This window comes from Saccopteryx leptura, chromosome 4 (genome assembly GCF_036850995.1).
Source record: "Saccopteryx leptura isolate mSacLep1 chromosome 4, mSacLep1_pri_phased_curated, whole genome shotgun sequence".
Taxonomy (NCBI): domain Eukaryota; kingdom Metazoa; phylum Chordata; class Mammalia; order Chiroptera; family Emballonuridae; genus Saccopteryx; species Saccopteryx leptura.
This window is the reverse complement of record NC_089506.1, coordinates 10,048,827-10,068,815: the sequence shown is the minus strand read 5'-3', so window position 1 is coordinate 10,068,815 and position 19,989 is coordinate 10,048,827. Positions and strand designations below refer to the sequence as shown.

Genomic DNA, 19,989 nt, shown 5'->3' with positions numbered 1-19,989 from the left:
AAGAGACAGAGATGAATATTTTTTAATAATAAAAAGGACAATACATCAGGAAGATATATAGATGCACTCAATCAGGGAGAGCAAAATATAACAAAACTGAAGGGATTAACTGACAAAAACACAATTATATTAGGGACATAAATACCCCACTGACAGCTATAAATGGATCATTCAAACAGAAAATCATTAAGGAAATGGCCTTTGATGACACATTAGACCAAATGAACACAATCAACATTTATAGAGCCTTTCACCAGAAAATTGGATAATATATTTTTCTCTAGTGCACAAGAAAAATTCTCAAGGATAGACCATATGTTGGGACACAAAACTAGCCTCAACAAAGTTAAGATTATGGTCAACATATTCCCTGGCCACAGTGCTTTGAAATTGGAAATCAACTGCAAAAAAGAAAGTGGGAAAAACACAAATATAGAAAGATGAAACAACGTGCTACTAAACAACTTCTGGAAAAGGAAGAAATAAAGGAGAGCTCAACAGATTCATAGATACAAATCAGAATTACAATAGAGCATACCTCCAGGATACGGCAAAAAGAGTAATAAGAGGGAGGTGTTTATATCACTACAGACTTGTCTCAGGAAACAACAAAAAGAATCTCAAATAATCTAACTTTACAACATAAGAAGATAAAGAAGAACAAATGTAGCCCAAAGTCAGCCGAAATAAGAAAATAATTAAAACTACAGCAGAATAAAATAAAATAAAAACAAAGAATATAAAGAGTAATGCAATAAACAGCTGGACTTTGAAAAGATTAATAACATTGACAAACCTTTGGCTAAGTGGTCGGCAAACTCATTAGTCAACAGAGCCAAATATCAACAGTACAACAATTGAAATTTCTTTTGAGAGTCAAATTTTTTAAACTTAAACTATATAGGTAGGTACATTGTTATTAACTTAATTAGGGTACTCCTAAACTGGCCTTTGCTAAAAATGTCACCTCCTATTAAGTTGCATGTGGCTCCTGAGCCAAGGTTTGCTGACCACTGCTCTGGATAAATTCCCTAATAAAAATAGAGAAAATACTCAAATAAATAAAATAAAAATAAATGAAAAGAAGTTATGATGGAAACCACAGAAATACAAAGGATCATACAAAAATATTATGAAAGACTAAGTACCATCAAATCAATAAACTAGAAGAAATGGGCAAGTTCTTAGAAATACATAACCTTCCTAGCCTGAATCATAAAGAACTAGAAAATCTAAATAGAACAATCACACTGTGGAAATTAAAATAACCATCAAAAATATCCCCAAAAGGCAAATGATTTACATGCTTTAAAGAGAATCCAGAGTTCATAAGTAGATTAGTTGATTAAAAAAGAAAGAGTGTGGTCCATTTATACAATGGGATACTACTGAGCCATAAAAAAAAAGGAAGTCTTCCCCTTTGTGAGAGCATGGATGGACCTGCAGAGCATTATGCTAAGTGAAATAAGCCAGTCAGAGAAAGAAAAGTACCATATGATTTCACTCCTCTGTGAAATCTAATGAACACAATGAACTAACAGGCAAACTAGAGACAAATTCATAGATAGAGAGCAGGCTGACAGCTGTTGGGGGTAGGGGCTGGGTAAGGAGAGTGGAGGAGTTGACAAAAAGAAAAAGAGAGAGAGAAATAAAAAGCTCTCATGGACAGAGGCACCAGTGTGGTGATGGTAGGGGAAGGTGGAGGAGCGTAAAGGGGGGTAAATGGTGATAGACGGAGACTTGACTTTGCGGGGAAACGTACAATACAGTAAACAGAGAGTGTCGTAGAATTGTGCTGTGTAATTTTGTTGACCACTGTCACCCAATAAATTCAATTTAAAAATAATCTTCCAAAAAGTACAAGTCTACCAAACATTCAAAGACAATCTGATAGCTATCCTTTTCAAAGTATTCCAAAAATTTTCCTAAAAGACAATACTTCCTAATATATTTTTTATTCAATTTATTACGATGACACTGTTAAAAAATTATATAGGTTTCAGGCATACAATTCAATAATACATCATCTGTATATTGTATAGTGTGTTCAGTACCTTAAGTAAAGATTCCTTCCATCACTATTTACCCCCTTCCTTTTATATGAGGTCAACATTACCCTAACTGGCAAGGGTAACACACATACACAAAAACACACAGACACACACACAAACCTACAGACTTATATCTCTGATGAATAGAAATACAAAATTCCTGAACAAAGTACTAACAAATTAAATACAGCAATATATTAAAAAGATACTACATAATGATCAAGTGGGATTCATTCCAGGGGCACAAGGATTGTTCAACACATGGAATTCGATCAATGCAATAAACAACATTAACAAAATAAAGGATAAAAATTGTATGATCGTATCAACAGATGCAGAAAAAGCATTTCAAGATTCAACATTCATTTATAATTAAAACAATCAATAAAATGGGTATAGAAAAAAATGTACCTGAACATAATGAAGGCAACATATGACAAACCTTCAGATAATATCATATTAAGTGATAAAAATCCGAAAACTTTTCCTCTAAGATTGAAACAAGAAAAGGGACACTTTCACCACTCTAATTCAACATAGTACTGGAAGTTCTAGACAGAGTAATCAAGCAAAAATAAAAAAGAAAAAGAAAAAAGAAAAGAAATAAAGGCACCGAGCTAGGTAATGAAGAAGTAAAATCGTCACTCTTTGCCAGTGACATAATTCGTTGTGTAGAAAACTCTAAAGACTATACCAAAAACCTATTAGACACAATACAGTAAAGTTTCAGGAGACAAAATTAATGTAATTAACCCTATGTACTAACAATAAAATTTCAGAATAAGAAACAAAAACAAGAACAATTCCATATGAAAATGCACTAAAAATTAATAAAATACCTAGAAACAAAATTATTAAAAGATGTGAAGAACCTATACAGAGAAAACTGTAAAGCATTATTAAAAGAAATTTAAGAAGACACACAATAAAGATATTCTGTTTATGGATTGGAAAAATCAACATAGTAAAAATGGTCATATTACCCAAATCAATACACAGATTTAATGCAATCCTCATCAAAATCCCAATGGCATTTTTAAACAAATAGAACAAAAAAATAATGAGGTTTATATGGAACCACAAAAGGCTTCAAATCGCCCAAGTATTCCTCAGAAAAAAAACAAAGCCAGAGGTATCATACTCCTTGAGTTTCAATTAAACTACAAAGTCACAAAAATGAAAACAGCATGGTAGTGGCATAAAAACAGACATGTAAAGCAATGGAACAGAACTGAGAACCCCAAAATAAGCTGAAGTCTCTTTGGGCAAATAATTTTCAACAAAGGAAGCAAAAACATACAATGGAGGAAAGAAAGCCTCTTTAATAAATGGTACTAAAAAATATTGGAAAGCTACATGCAAAAGAATGAAACTAGACTGCTCTTACAATGCACAAAAATTAACTCAAAATGGGCCAAAGAACTTAATATAAGACCCGAATCATAAATTAAATGAAAGAAAACATAGGTACTATACATATGGACCTTGATCTTAGGATTTTATGAATTTGACATCAAAGACAAGGGAAGTAAAAGCCAAAATAAATGAATGGGACCACATCAAACTAAAATGTTTCTGCACAGCAAAAAACAACAACCCCAAAACAAACAAAAAAACAAACCCCAAAACAAAAGCAAAATTTAATTAACTGAATGGGAGATGATTTTCCAAACAACACCCTGATAAGGGGTTATTTGCCAAAATGTGGTACATATAGACAATGGAATTCTACTTGGCCATAAGAAATGATGAAAACCTGCCATTTACAACACTATGGATGGATCTTGAGAATATTATGCTGAGAAAAATAAGTCAGACGAATAAAGTCAAGAACCATATGAGTTCACTCATATGTGGGATCTAAAACTGAAAGCAACCAATGAGCAAACGAGACAAACAAAAACTCATAGGCACAGACAGCTGTAGGATGGTTTCCAGAGAGAAGGGGGAGGGGAGCGGTAAAGGGTCAGGAGGGGGTCAAATATAGAATGGTGGAAGACTGACTCTGGGTGGTGGGCACACGATGCGATATGCAGATGATATACTGCAGAACTGTACACTGAAAACCTACATAATCTTATTATTCAATGGCACCCATGTAAATTGAAAACAATTTTTTAAAAATGAGATAATGCAAATAGTAATGTAAATAAAAAGCTAAAAAACAAACCAGCAGATTTTAAATCTGTTCTCAAAGGACATTTTTAAAAAAGGTAAAAAACAGAGTAAAAGGCGGTGGGTCGCAGGTGAGGAGTACAGGGATGGGGCGAAGCCCACGTTCAGTTCTAACTGTGCTTTGTGAGCCCCACAATTTCCTCTCCCTGGTGTGACTGTCTATTCCCCAGGGAGAGGAAGAGCACAACTTGCCCCACCCACACGGAGCTGAAAGGACTGTGGGCTGCTTTGAGTGCTTTAACAATTATAAAGTAGTTAGTCAATAAAGACTTATCGTGATAGAAGTCTGAACACAGAGGAATAGCAAATATCGTTGATTCATGCAAAAAAAAAGAAAACTATTTCTTAATATATTTGAAACTCCCGGGACCTTGTTACCTTTGGCTGACATCCTCAGCCCTGTGTCACATAATCGTGCGTGCTGACATGCGAAAGGCCGGGTCTCACACACCTGTCAGAGAGGTGACGTCTGCTTCGGCAACATGCAACAATCTGTGCTTAAACTGAAGCGGCGGCAGCTGCCGGCACCTAGCACTCAGGGCACCGAGTCAGCGTGAAATGCCCCGTGAACACCGTGGGGAGGAGCTCGCGGTGGCTGCAGGGAAACACGCTGCATCCCCGGAGCCCTGGGGATGGTATTTTCAGTGCCCTCAGCCTCCTGTGCTGATAAGATGATAGCTGTCAATCAACTCCAATCATTTTCAATTCTGATTCGAAACACCATAGGAGGAAAATGTCTCCCACGTTTGTCCTCTGGCAAACTTTCGGCAAAATTCCGACTGTAGAGTGAAGCGGGGAGGAGGGGGCATGACTGTCTGTCTCTTCAACGGCCCTGAGTCCTGGGCTCTGAGGACTCTCTGTCCTTGAGATGATCTGTTAGAACACTGGGGTGGAATGGCTAAGCAGTGACAGGGCTAGATTCAACGTACGGTGTCTTATTGCTTTCTGTACTATATGGTGTGATCAGCACATATACAATAAATGTACACTGTTAGATCATTTATTGTTTTTATCCCCAACCCTTACATGTTTACTAATTTGATTCTCTCTACCTGTGTACGTGCTCCGATCATAAAAGGTTTCACCACACTAAGAGTGTACAATCTCCTGTCATAGATGTGTATCTGACTTATTTACTACCAGACATTTGAGGCATGAAGTATATATACACTTGATGCATCAACTTCTTAGGATCTACTCACTTCCTCTGTACAATACTGTCACTAAGCTCCAAGGCCTTGATCCCAGTGTAAAACACTGCTCTCCATAAAAACCCGTGCTGTCACCTGCCAGAACATGGTCATGGTCGCTATATAGTCTACAGTGCCTTTGATATAACCAGTGCCCTTAGATTTGGGCAGTGCATGACCTGCACAGACATACACTGTGACACTGAACGTAGGAAGGAAAGGAGAGGAATGAAAGATAAGTCTCTGCCCGTAACCTCAGTGACTCGGAGAAAAGTGCTGTTGTTGACAAGGATAGAGTAGTCAGTAAGAGCTGTTGAGAGATCGAGAGATAATGACTTTTGTTTTAGATAACTAGGTTTGAAGAGTAATAGACGGCCCTGCCTGGTTGGCTCAATGGTAGAGCATTAGCCCAGTGTGTGGATATCTCAGGTTTGATTCCCAGTCAGGGCACACAGGAGAAGCACACATCTGCTTCTCCATCCCTCCTCTCGCTTCTCTCTCTCTTTCTTCTCCTCCTGCAGCCATGGCTCAATTGGAGTGAGTTGGCCTCTGAGAATGGCTCCATGGCCTCGCCTCATGCTAAGAAGAGCTCAGTTGAGGAGCATTGAAGCAACACTCCAAATGGACAAAGCATTGCCACCTAGTGGGCTTGGTGGGTGGATCCCAGTTGGGGCACATTCTAGAGTCTGTCTCTGCCTCCCCTCCTCTCACTGAAGAAAAAAAAAGAGAAGTAATAGACTATCAGATAGGCATGTTCAGTATGCTAAAGAAAGGGGCAAGCCACGATGTCAGAAGAGCAAAAGATTTTGGGTCCATCCACATTAGGTAATATGTAAGGCAAAAGGAGCAGAAGAGTTAATTCAAAAGAGAAATTACAGAACAAGAAAGAGTCCTGAAAGCACGTTTTAGTTAACTCTGGAGAGAATAACAAGATTTTAAAGAGAGAATTTCTGAATAAAGCTGGACTGTTGTGCGATGGACCACTCTGGGGGTTGCCAGAGTAGCTCAATCATCACAGTCCCTGGAAGACGGCAATGCAGCCTCTTGAGGAAGGAAGCCCTCTCTAATTCCAGAAAGGAATAACAGACTAGCAGCGATGCAACTCTAAAGAGTTACTGAGCTGTATTGATTTTTTCTTTCAAAATTGTCCTTGACTCCATTTTGACATGATCTTAAAGTAAAACTGATTAGGTCACACTCCATGAGCGACCCTTTAAAAACTCTTCAGTAGACTTCCATTAACTGAAAAATAAAACCCAAAGCCTTTAGGCTGACATTCAGTACTCTCCACAGTATTGCCCTATAAGACTGATACCTTCTGGTCCAAACAGACATTTTATTCGCCACTGGATATATCAGATACTCTTCCAGATTCAATGAGTTCTTCCTCGCTTCAACAGATTATGTTTTATAACAATTTTACCATTGATATAACTGAAGCTTAAGTTAAGCAGTTTATCCAAATTATAAATTTCTAAAGTTCATGTTTTCTGTCATTGGGAAAAATATTGACTCAAATTAAGTTAGAGGCTTTATATACTCATTTGTATACATTATCTACGATATAGTGTTTGTTCATTGAATCAGTTTGTTTCCTATAATTGAACATGTTTAAAATTTGACATCTATGTGCGACCATTAAATATATATATATATAATTATTACAATGATTCACTTGTCAGTTTATTCTAAAATAAAAGTCTCTGGCTAGAAAAGTGAAACACTCTGTGCTATCATAATTGTGTAGAGTATCACATGTAACAAGGTATTAAAATGATGCATATTTATGAAAATATTTCTTCACTGATCACAATATGCTAATTAAAGCTTGCATTATGCAGAGTCAGCCGTCATTTTTTGTTGTTAAAAAAAAGTGATCCACAGTGGAGCAACAGGAGCTGTCACACATTGCTGGAAGGAAGGCAAGGTGGTATGGACACTTTGGAAGACAGTTCACCAGTTTCTTCCCATGCTTAACCATATGACTGGAGCTTAACCAAATGATCCAGCAAATGCGCTCCGAGTGGAAAATTCACGTCCGCATGAAAACTTGCACAGAAGTGTTTATAGCGGCTTTACTCACAACAGCTTCTATAAATTAGAAGCAACCAGGATACATACCAATGTAGGTGAGTGGTACATCAGACACCTACTGTGGTACATCAGACAATGGACAACTCTTCAGTGATTGGGAGAAATAAGCCGCCAAGCCACGAAATGACACGGAGAAACCTCATTTGCATACCGTATTTCTAAGCAAATGAAGTCGGTCTGAAGAAGGGACAAACGGCACGATCCAACTATATTACTTTTGAGAAAAGGCTAAACTATAAAGAGTGAAAAGGTCAGGGGCTGCTAGGAGTTGGGAGTTCTGTGGTGGAGCACAGGGCATTTTTAGTATGAAATGATTCTGCACACTAAAATATGATATTATGCATTGGGCAAAACCCAGAGGATTTTACGATATAATCAGTGAACCCTAATGTAAACTGTAGACTTTTTAAAATAATCATTTATCAAATTGGTTGGATACCAATTTCTGAACCAATTATTATCAAATTGGTTCATCAGCTGTACTGCATGCACCAGGACGTCGAGGTAAGATATTAACAGAAGAAACAGGGAGAGAGGGAGAGAGAGGAAGTATAGGGAAAGTCGGTACCTTCTGTTCATATTTTTCTGTAAACCCAAATCTGCCCTAAGAAAGTCTATTAACTTTAAAAAATTCAATATTTAAACAAATGCATATGTTTAATAAGAAATATATGTTTGGCCTCTGCTCCAAGGTTCTGGCCCAAAGCTTCTAAAACCCTTGCACCATAGATAGGGTGAGGGAGCATCTTTTGTTGTTCAGAAGAAGCCCCTATCAACCACACCCGAGTTTACGCTAATGATGTGAATTTCTGAGGATGGGCTGATGGGGGAGGAAACAGCCACCTGCTTAGCAGGTTGGAAACCTCAGCTACTCCCCCCCTATTTGGGAACTCCAGGAGGTGAGGGCTGAGGGAGTGGGGGGATACAGAGCAGGGCTGGATTGAATTAACCACTGACGGCCAATGATCAAAGCAAGTGTGCTTATGTGAAACCCCCCCAAACAATGGTGTTCAAGAGCTTCCGGGTTGGTGAACTCAGGAAGGGGTCAAGGGAGGCCATGAAAGCTCCACATCTGTCCCTCATCCCCCACCCCCACTTTCCTAGTTATCTCTTTCATTTTTCCATTTTATACCACACTTAATTCTTTTCCATTTATTTATTTATTTATTTATTTATTTATTTATTTATTTATTTATTTACAAGAAAGAGAGAGAGAGGGGGACAGATAGGAAGAGAGAAAGATGAGAAGCATCGACTCATAATTGTGGCACCTTAGTTGTTCAATGATTACTTTTTCATATGTGCTCCGATGTCCAGCCACGCCAATGAACCCTTGCTCAAGCCAGTGACCTTTTCTTGGGCTCAAGCCAGCAACCACGGTGTCGTGTCTTTGACCCCACGCTCAAGCCAGCGACCCGCACACAAGCTGCCGAGCCCGTGCTCAAGCCGGCGAGACCTTGGGGTTTCAAACCTGGGTCCTCAGCGTCCCAGGCAGATGCTCTATCCACTGTGCCACCAGCAGTCAGGCTCTTTTTCATTTCTATTGCTGACAGCAAATATATTTTTTTTTTTAGAAAATAAAAGTATAAAGATTTCCTTATGGAAACCAAACATTTATTAAGCCATAGAATTAGTTCCTCTGCAACAATGGACAGTCAACTGTTTCACATTGTTTCCAACCAGTGGATGACTGTCTTCTATCCATCGGCGGTGCCTCTAAGTCATGCTTTCCTGGAGGGTTTGAGCTGCCGATCTGCCACATCAGCTGTGTCCCTAGCGGACTCTTTCTCCTCACCTTACACACAACTTTTTAAACATGTTTTCTTTCAAGCCCCAAGTGTCAATTTGCAATCCTTAAGGGAAAGGAGATAACTTTGCCATGCTTTTTCTGCTACTAGGTTCAAGTGTGACAGACAAATTGTAATCCCTTTGAAGTGTTTAATTATCGAAGGATGAACCTTGTATTCATAAGGACAAAAAATCACCCATTTGATTACTTAGTTTCTTGCAAACAATAATTATTTTGCACTGAAAGTAACAACCCTGTTCCCTGATCTTGTCAATGCATGGCTGCTCAGGACATCGGGGTGGGTTCAGTCTAAAGAAATGATAGTGGAGGAAAAAGATCATGCATGTCCTCGGTGAGTCCTACATAAGGCACAGGACACTAAATAGGAGGTCAGCTGTTTCGAGACCCAGATGCCCCGTGGGGAGACCCAGTAGTGTGGGAGAAGCTGCAACCACTTTGAAAGACACAATTACCCTGCAGGTCCTGACTTCCAGCTCGGGCTTTTAGTGACTTTGAAGCTCAAGAAAGCAAGAGCTCCTTGATCCCACATTTCCCCATTTCAACAATCAGACAGTATCGTTTTCCACATAATTGGAAATACCGTCTAAGCTATTTGAACACCTCACTCACGTACCTAGTGGTGACAGTAGCAGAAGCAGGAATAAAGACTTGCCCAATGTTCCTATTTTCCCTAGAACCTAAATCGTCTATTGATTTCTCCGAGTTTCATCCCTTTTAGGGTCTCTTTTCCGTCAGCCATTTCCAGAACCACACACTGAGAGGTAAAATTCATTGCTATTCGTCTAAACGTGTCCTAGGACATCTGTGGCTCTATGATGGACAATTGGATAAGGTAGCTTTATCCATCCATCCGAGAGGGGCTGCTACCAGAGTTTGTTAGCAGTCGTTTAACATGTTTTCTTTTAAAAGCATGCTCTAAAACCGGTACCCCGATTTTAAGTAGCATCCTGCAGACTGGTGTTTGAGGATCGAGGGAACGAATAGAAGACCACCATGTCCGCAGGTCACTGGGCTAGGTCCTCCTCAAGTCTCTCCATCCCTGAGGACGTCCTCCCCCAACAATGGTTATGTAACGGCATTTCTCAGCTCTGAACTCATCTATGATACAGACACATGCATATAACACCCTTAATTATCGTGACAAAGTGGACATGGTGTCATAGGTATATACATATAAAAATCTTTCATGCTCTCTGTAATGAATCATTGATCATACTGATGTTGCACAACAAGTTTCATTTCCTCTTTTTGCTTGAAGCATAATTTCTTCTCAAGAACAAGTCTCTTAGCTTCCTTTCTCTTCATGCCGTGTTGCAAAAAGCACAGACGCTATATTCATGCCATTCTGGTTTAGATGTCTGGCTCCCTTATTTACCAGTTGTCTGATATTAGCAAGATACGAGGAGAACATATACTTAAAGGTGTCAGGAACATTTAATGCACTTAATTGATGCTGGTCATTATTGCATTTGGGGTTATGTAATCTCTGAATGTATTATACATGATAATACTCATCTTGACCTTAGGAACAGTATGTCTACTAACAAGGAAGCCTAACACAAAACTGCTCCTTGATGATGTCAACCATTTGGTAGACGAAATCCTGAAAATGACTCCCAAAGATTACTGTCTCCTGGGCAGTCATCAAACTCTAAGCTCCGCACTGCAGGGGTTTTGCAATTGTATGTAACATCCTCGTCCACTGACCTTAAAATGTGGGGAGTAACCAGAGCATGTCTGATATAAGCATACAGGGACCGTAAAGGCTGAAGAGAAAGGCACAATGGCTTTCTCTTGGCCAGGAACAACCCCTGGCCAACAGCCAGCTAAAAATGGGACCTCAGTCCTGTAACTGTAAGAAACTAGATTCTTCCAGCTACCCGATCGAATGGTTCCTCCCCATCCCACCAGAGAAAAGCCTGGGCTTGTCAAAATCCTCATTTTTGGCTGCTGAGAGCCAAGGCAGAGGATCCAGGTCTTCCCTATTTCTGACCTACAGAATCATAAGCCAATAAACAAATACCCCTTTAAGCCATCAGACGTTTGGTAATTTGTCACACTGCAACAGAAAACAAATACAGCCATGCTTTATTCATCCTGCTGCTCCCTGGGGTCATTCCAGGCGTGCAGTGAGGGCTCCATGGATGTCTGTCCATGGACCGTTAAAATGCTTCTTAAATGTCTGTACTTACCTTTTAGAAAAAGATGTTCAAGACGTAAAAGATTTTTTTTGTCAAGGATTCTACTGATGACAAGGAAGAAGAGTAAGAATTCAAAGAAATGTATTTCTACATCATTATCTGGGGACACTACTGAGGGTTTCCTCTGGGTATTTAGTTTTTAAATAAGCCAGGTCAAAGATAACTTGCTATAATTTTTTATGTGCCTTACACTCTCGAATATGTTTAAATTACATGCCAGTAAAGTTTAAATTCTAAAGTATTTCTAAGATGCAATGTTATTGATCCGATAGTTATCATGTTGATATCAAACCGGCGCTCAATTACCCTTTCTGCTTATTTTCATTTTGCGCTTTAAGCCTCTGCATCAATACTCAGGTCATTTACAGCAGGGTTTAGGACGGCTCCTGTAAAGGCAACGGAGCCCAGTGATTCTGATAGAAAATTCTCCCTGCAGGTGCAACTGTTCTACCACTGTAGCTGGCTGCATAGCTTGGGCCAATTACTGCTCTTCCCTGAGTCTTAGGCACCTCACCCGTAACAAGGGATGCCTGGTATGGCTACCTCCGAGGTGGATGTGGGGATCGTCAGCTAACGTGTGCAAAGCACTTAGATCAGTGCTTGACCGTAAGACTTATACACACCTGTTGGTATTCAAAAGCGAAATACTGTCTTTATGTGGGACCTAAGCAACTTCATGTGTCTCTTTGGTTCCTTGCTGTGCAATTTCACTTTTACCTCTCTGATGGTAACAAAATTACTTTGAATTACCGTATTTTTCGCTCCATAAGATGCACCTGATCATAAGACACACCTAGGGTTTTAAGGAGGAAAATAAAAAAAAATATTCTGAATCAAATGGTGTGTTAAAATATTTAATAAAATAATGTATTTTTTGCTCCATAAGACACATGGTCATTTTCCCCTGCACTTTTGGGGGAAAAAAAGTGCATCCTATGGAGCGAAAAATACAGTAACTCTTTTTAATATACTCGTGTCTGCTTTCACCCCCATTTCCAAGGAAACCTTTTTCTCAATCAAACTCTTTCCCTGTTTTAGAAGAATATTAGTTCTTCCATAAAGTTTATATATATATATATATATATATATATATATATATATATATATATATATATATATAGAGAGAGAGAGAGAGAGAGAGAGAGAGAGAGAGAGAGGGAATTCAAGGACCGTATCTACAACCTGAGAAGCGAGGGAGTAGCTCGTGTTCTCCGAGGACGGACAGCACTTCCAACATTCACTCACGACTCTTTCCTACAGTATGGCCAGAACGTGCGGCTGAGTTTCATCTGTACGTCAGACCACAGCACTGGAACGTATAATAAGATTTCTGAGTTCACTTTCCTAGGCTTGAATGGCTAATGCACCAGTGCCACCTAGCTGTCCAGACACACTGTGCTACTTACTTATCCTTAAAGGGAATTACATGCTAGAACAAGTGAGAATATACAAATTACATCACTCCTGTAGTATTTCAACAAACATTTATCTTCAGTGATGGCATAGGTGACACCGTTAAAGTTCAGTTTCGGTAAGTATTTGTCGTGTTTGTCTTTTTCATACAAGAGGGTTAACAAACTGCGGAGACAGATTTTCAGTGAATTCCTCTAATTTGCCTGTATCTGAATTATTTAACAGCCCTGCCACACCAACGTATTAGTTATATATTACTGTATGTCCTGGGGTTCCAAGCCTCACAATGTAAAGCATATCTTTGTTTCTTAAAACTAAGACAGTGTAGCTTTTTCTGTGCCTAGAGCAGCCATGGCTTGTGGTCCCAGGACGAAGCACCTCCACAGCACGTGATCCTGGCTGAACTGAGCGCTGCGTCTGCTCCTCGGCCTCGACTGGTCCCCGCCAGCTGGGAGACTCTCCCTGTCATCGTCTTCTGAGGAACGGACGGAGGCACGCCCGGACAGGAGAGGGGGTGAAGAGGGTCTGCAGGCAGAGGTCCATGAGGGTCAATGGCCAAGTCCGCGCAGATATAACCTACCCTGCAGGTTCTAGGGATATCATCAGCACCGACGAGACCAGAGAGACTTCCGTCTGATCTATGACACCAACAATCGCTTTGCTGTTCATCATGTTACACCGAAGGAGGTCAAGTACAAGTTGTGCCAAGTGAGAAGGACCTCTGTGGGCACAAAAGGGGTCCCTCCTCTGGTGACCCATGATGCTCGCATCATACACTACCCTGATCTCCTCATCAAGGTGAAGGAAGAAGCTATGCAGATTGGAGCCTGGCAAGATTTCTGATTTCAGTGAGTTTGACACTGGGCCCCTCTGTGCGGTAAGAGAAGTGCTAACCTGGGAAGAACTGGCGTGATCACTGGCAGAGAGACACCCGGGTTCATTGGCGTGATCACTGGCAGAGAGACACCCAGGTTCATTGGCGTGATCAGTGGCAGAGAGACACCCGGGTTCATTGGCGTGATCACTGGCAGAGAGACACCCGGGTTCATTGGCGTGATCACTGGCAGAGAGACACCCGGGTTCATTGGCGTGATCACTGACAGAGAGACACCCGGGTTCATTGGCGTGATCACTGGCAGAGAGACACCCGGGTTCATTGGCGTGATCACTGGCAGAGAGACACCCGGGTTCATTGGAGTGATCACTGGCAGAGAGACACCCGGGTTCATTGGCGTGATCACTGGCAGAGAGACACCCGGCTTCATTGGCGTGATCACTGGCAGAGAGACACCCGGGTTCATTGGCGTGATCACTGGCAGAGAGACACCCGGGTTCATTGGCGTGATCACTGGCAGAGAGACACCCGGGTTCATTGGCGTGATCACTGGCAGAGAGACACCCGGGTTCATTGGCGTGATCACTGACAGAGAGACACCCGGGTTCATTGGCGTGATCACTGACAGAGAGACACCCGGGTTCATTGGCGTGATCACTGGCAGAGAGACACCCGGGTTCATTGGCGTGATCACTGACAGAGAGACACTCGGGTTCATTGGATGTAGTTCATGTAAAACATGCCGATGGCAACAGCTTTGCCACCTGGCTCTCCAGAACTTCTGTTATTGGCCAAGGCAACACAGCATGGATATCCCTTCCCCATGGAAAGTGTGTCCACCGCACCATTGATGGAGAGACAAAGGACTGGCGGCCAAACAGAGCAGAGGGTGAAGTGAGATCAGGGTGACATGCCTGGAAGAGTCTTTGTACTCAAAGTTAATATAGCATTGAAGATTAAGAGAGTATATAGAAAATTCTATGGGAGACAAAGGCATTTTATAACATGTTGCTTAAGATTTAACCACTTAATTCTTTAACAAGGTGTAGACATAGTTATTGAACAATATTTTTTTATCAGCCTGAGGAATATCTACAGGTCAGGCTAGAGACCACATTTTTACTTTTTAATTTATTTATATTGCGAGAGAGAGAGAGAGAGCAAGAGAGAGGGAAGAAGGAAGAGAAATGAGAAGCATCAACTCGTAGTTGCAGCACCTTAGCTGTTCATTGATTGCTCCTCATATGTACCTTAATCAGGGGACTCAGGCCAAATCTGTCACCCCTTGCTCAAGCCAGCAACCTTGAGATCAAGCCAGTGATGTTGGGCTTCAAGCCAGTGACCTTTGGGCTAACGCCAGCAACAATGAGATCATACCTATGAACCCACACTCAAGCCAGCAACCTTGAGATTTTGAACCTGGGACCTCTGCATCCCAGATTGATGTAGAAACCACATTTTTAGATTAACTATGCAGTTTGGTATACAGTAAGAAAGTGCTTGACCTTGAACAGTATATAGCTTCTTTAGGTCTCTATAGGAGTAGGGTTAGATGCCCTCTCAGCATTCTACATGTCTACTGTAATTCAGTATTCCATTGCCTATGGACTGCCTGTGGCTAGCAGCTTCATGGCAGGTGGTGGGAAAGAAGGAAGGAACCCTAAAATGCTTTAAGTCCATTTCTTCCATCCCTTTTATAAAGTATGGTTATAGTTAGACTGAAATACATTCTTTCTTTCCTCTTTTTTTATCTCCCATTGAAGCCATTTGCTTACTAAAACTCAGTTCTATGTCATTCAAAGCTTCCCTTCTTTACCAGAAAATGCTGATTAAATACTTAGAAAAGGTAAAAACCACAAAGACCACTTTAAATCAAGAATAACACTTTAAAAGGTCACTGTTCTTAATCACATAGTATATTGGTGGTATGATATTTACAAATAGAAAATTGTTTAAGCTTCTAAGAAATCTGAGTGTTTTCTCTAGACAAGCAAAATGCTAAAAAACATATGTCCTCAAGCTATGAAAACCTGTCCACTTTTTAACATAATATTTACATATGTCATATAAATTTAAAGTACATTTTGAGTCAAACTTGTCAATATAGTCACATGGTTTCCATATTGATAGACCTTGGAGTCAACACCACAGATGAAAGAGGGACACTGTCACATGACTAAGGCAAACAACTACATTCAAGGGTCCCCTTGAAGGACACCTTCAAATTCAATGTCACGGGAGAGTAAGAACAGAGAACCTACTTAAACCTAAGAGCTTGCTATGGGGGTCTGTGCTCTCATCCAGTGAGTTCATATAAACTAGCTTCTTGAATACATAATGGCAACATTTATAAGGTAAGTTCTCATTGAGAAATATCTATAAATGTGAAGAAATTCAATCAATAAATTATCAAATTACCTGCCCATTTTTCTTCCTCTGGGGCCATGTTGGAGGGTTTTGCTTTCAGTGTCTGTGGCAAAGATGGCAAACTGATCATCAAACCATTTATCTCATCGTTCTGAACTTACAGGCTGAGCTATCTTTTCCTTTTTCCTTTGTAGTAAGATGCAATAGGATGAATAAATGTATAAAACCTACAAACATGACCCATATAAAAAAGGTGGCCTGACCAGGCGGTGGCACAGTGGATAGAGCATTGGAGAGGGACACAGAGGACCCAGGTTTGAAACTCTGAGGTCGCCAACTTGAACACAGGCTCATCTGGTATGAGCAAGGCTCATCAGCTGGAGTCCATGGACACTGGCTTGAGCAAGGGATCACTTGGTCTGCTGTAGCCCCCTAGTCAAGGCACATATGAGAAAGCAATCAATGAACAACTAAGGTGCCACAACAAAGAACTGATGTTTCTCATCTCTCTCCCTTCCTGTCTGTCTGTCCCTATATGTCCCTTTCTCTGGCTCTGTCACACACAAAAAAATGTGTGTGTGTGTGTGAGTGTGTGTGTTCCTCCTCACTGACCAATTGCTTGAGACCTCAGATAGTAAGAGGTAAGGATGAAAGAGTCTTTGAGAGAGACAACCATTAGGACCATGATAGGGGCACATCTCCCATTAGGGGCTGGGCCTCCCATGGAGTTTATTATCGGCAATGGCCTCAGATTGGCTAGCTAATTGCAGAGGTGTATGTATGTATGGGGAGAGGGGAGAGGGAAAGAAAGAGAGAAAGGCAAGAAAGGGAGAAAGGCAAAACAGGGAATCAGTCATGAGAATTAAGTCTGAGAAAGAACTTTTGGTTTGTTACTTACCAGCATTTCCCGGAAGTAAATAGAAAGTCTACTAGGTTTCTATGGTAACTGCATTACCAGAGACACCCCGAGCCTGGGCTAAAATAACCTTTGACTCTTTGAGTATTAATTCACCCTCAGGCCCTCTAAACCTGCGAAGAGGGTCTATGTGTTCAACAGGTATGTTCATGGAAAATAAAAACAAGGGAGAAACTCCAGTGTCTACAGAGAACAATGCACAAGGTAATTCCTCTCAAAATGCTGAGCTGGAGTCTAATCAAGAAACTGCCTGACAGCAGCTTAGAACACCTCCCCCTGGCCACTCAGGGTTCGCTGTTGCCGTGGTGCCAGCGACTGCTGTGTGTCCTCCTTTCTTCCCTTTTCTGAAGGGGAGTGCTTTGCAGTTCCCTCACCCTTGCCTCACCATCGCACAGCATATGAGAGAGGGGCTGAACACCTGCCTTTCTCACCCACAGCCCTCCGGACAGCATGACCTATTAGGAGGATGACACATCGAATGCCAGGTAGATAGCACAGGTGAGTAAAGCACCTCATATATGATGAGAATTAGAGAAACTGCCTTAGCTTACAGAGTAAGAGGTGGCTGCTACTTCTCAGCGTCTACAGAATTCTGCCCTGTAGACATGATATTGTCAGTTTCTTCCTTTTTTTTTTTTTTATTTGTAAAGAAGACAGAGAGAAATAAATTTTTATATAATGTTGGGTCAAAATTTTAAAAGTAAATTTATGCCTCATAGAAACATTTACAGAGTTGGATTTGACCTGTGGGCTACTCAAAGATATTAAAATATCTTTGACAGCATTTTTTTTTTTTTTTTGCTGTTGTTCTACTGTACTAATTTTATCTGATGGTAGTGTGAACAGTTTTGGATGAGATCTACCCTCTGAACAAGTTTTTAGCTGAATATGTTTTCAAGACTAATTAAACAGACAGTGCCAAAAAAAGATGTGCCCGAGTAACTGATCACTCTAGATCAAAGGCCTGGAAGACGGCCACTGGGTTTAGTAGGTAATATGAATCCCAAAAGCAAGTCCTCATGAAAATGTTTCAAAAATTCAGACATCCCACGAAGAGCTTTCTTTGTTGACAGGGTCATATGTGCTATGGGGTCAAGTGGGAAGTTACATTACTCTTTAAAAAGAAGAACAGCCCTGGCTGGTTGGCTCAGCGGTAGAGCGTCGGCCTAGCGTGCGGAGGACCCGGGTTCGAGTCCCGGCCAGGGCACATAGGAGAAGCGCCCATTTGCTTCTCCACCCCTCCGCCGCGCTTTCCTCTCTGTCTCTCTCTTCCCCTCCCGCAGCCAAGGCTCCATTGGAGCAAAGATGGCCTGGGCGCTGGGGATGGCTCTGTGGCCTCTGCCTCAGGCGCTGGAGTGGCTCTGGTCGCAATATGGCGACGCCCAGGATGGGCAGAGCATCGCCCCCTGGTGGGCAGAGCATCGCCCCTGGTGGGCGTGCCGGGTGGATCCCGGTCGGGCGCATGCGGGAGTCTGTCTGACTGTCTCTCCCTGTTTCCAGCTTCAGAAAAATGATAAAAAAAAAAAAAAAAAGAAGAACAACAGCAATAATGCTTAAAATGAAAAAAAAAATCAAACATCAACAGAACAGTGAACTTTGAGATTAGAGAGATCTGAGTGTTTGAGAAGGAGACATACTCATTTTTCACCCCCATGACCATCGGACTGGGACCAAGTTTGCTGACAGGATTTGGGAGGGCTCTCATTCTGAAAGTAAACTTTGTTAATAAGGCATTAATTCAGGTTTGAAATACATTTGAAATCCATAATCATCTGAATTTATCATTTTGGTATCTAATTTAGTGGTGAGGGTAGGTTTATTGAGTTCTTAAAGAAGAATAAAGGAAGTAGCAGACTTTGACCAAAACAGAAATGTTAAGATGGCAATATAAAACCACTAAGCAAGATGAACAGTGCAATGCACGTTTATATTAAGAATACGATTAAAGGAATTCATTCAGATTGACTGTTTTTAAAATCCCTGTTGTACATCCTGTCACTCTGTTCTAAACACATATGCATTTTCCCACAAAATGACAATCTATTGATAAGAAAATAGAGCACAGAGCAAGCCCACAGCAGTCAATCAATTCTCTCTTCTTGATAGTTTTTACATTTATATTTTTTGCTTTACTGTCTGAATCAAAACAAAATACTAAAATCATTTAAATTGCATCTTTATCAGTAAGAGGGTGGAAATATCGGCAAATGAAATCAGCTGCAACTATGATGTTTTATTTACTGTTTTATTCAATTGATGGCTTTTCCTAAATTAGTTATTTTGGGACGAATGTCTGTAGACAATAGATAAAATTAAGTTCTCATTTCCCCAATAATACATGTTCTTGCTGCAGCTATTTTGAAATCCCTACTTCACATGATTCGTGAGGATGCCACCTACATATTGGAGAGATGGTCTGTAAATCAGAAAAGTATAACAATTAGAATGGAATAAATATTATTCTAAATTCCTGAGTATATAATTAGTTCACAACCCTGAAATATAAAAGGAAAATTTTAAATACAATCGAACATAATTGATTCTCCCAGTCTTGTCCTTAAGTGTTCACCAGGTCTGTTTTTACAACATCAGAGGAAATCGATCCTAGCTCAAATGTGAAAACACAACCAAGGATTTCTAGGCATGTGGACAAAACCAACAGAAAAAAGACGACCAAAGTAAATAAGTAAATATTAAAAAGAAAGACACTGGAATGAACTTCATAAACTAGACAGGAATTTTGACTTTCTCATTGATGGCTCCCTCTCGATCTCCATGGTGTTGTCATTTTTCTCTATCTCTAATGGGGTTTCTAAGTCTTGGTCCCAGGTCCTTCTCTTCTGTTCTTTATGTATTCTCTGGATTTATTGTGTTCAGTCCTGCGACATCAAGAAACATCAAAACTCCCAACCATATTCTCTTCACTTTGATGCCTCC

The 19,989-nt window shown here is 40.6% G+C and overlaps 1 pseudogene; it reads left to right on the top strand.

Moving 5' to 3' along the window:
* The first annotated feature begins 4,708 nt into the window (after positions 1 to 4,708).
* Positions 4,709 to 14,662, top strand: LOC136404109 (small ribosomal subunit protein eS4-like; annotated as a pseudogene).
* The last annotated feature ends 5,327 nt before the right edge of the window (positions 14,663 to 19,989 follow it).